Consider the following 428-nt stretch of genomic DNA (forward strand, 5'->3'; position numbering starts at 1 on the left):
CGGAGCTTCGGTGATCCAAACGCGAGATGGCGTTGATTAAAATTTTTCAATAGTCACCTAACTTATCGACAAAATTTATTTGTTTATAAGTTTATAGGATCAAGTGACGGCATCCAATAGTTAACATAGGTTAATTATAATTTAGAAACTATTTAAATGGGAAGGTATAATGTTATAAAGAGAGATAACAAACAGAAGATATTCTCACAAAATTTGATTTTATTCGTTAAATATAATGACTTGTAAGTAAGTACACGTGTTAATATATACATTGTATTTTATTTTTTGGTTAGGTTATAGGTATGATTAAAATAGTTTTAATTTATAAATAAATCATACATTTTTTTGTATTAATTATTCATTTATTATTTAAAAAGCATGTTTCACAAATCATTGATAAAGATTGATGATTGATTAAGAAATAATTA

General features: G+C 24.1%; 1 protein-coding gene across 6 annotated transcripts in view; it reads left to right on the forward strand.

The window, feature by feature from the left end:
- LOC102676723 (agrin-like) overlaps positions 1 to 428 on the forward strand; it is a 340,887-nt gene that overhangs the window by 190,788 nt on the left and 149,671 nt on the right. The gene's annotated exons all lie outside the window — the stretch shown is intronic.

Source organism: Apis dorsata, unplaced genomic scaffold, assembly GCF_000469605.1.
Source record: "Apis dorsata unplaced genomic scaffold, Apis dorsata 1.3 scaffold_149, whole genome shotgun sequence".
Taxonomy (NCBI): domain Eukaryota; kingdom Metazoa; phylum Arthropoda; class Insecta; order Hymenoptera; family Apidae; genus Apis; species Apis dorsata.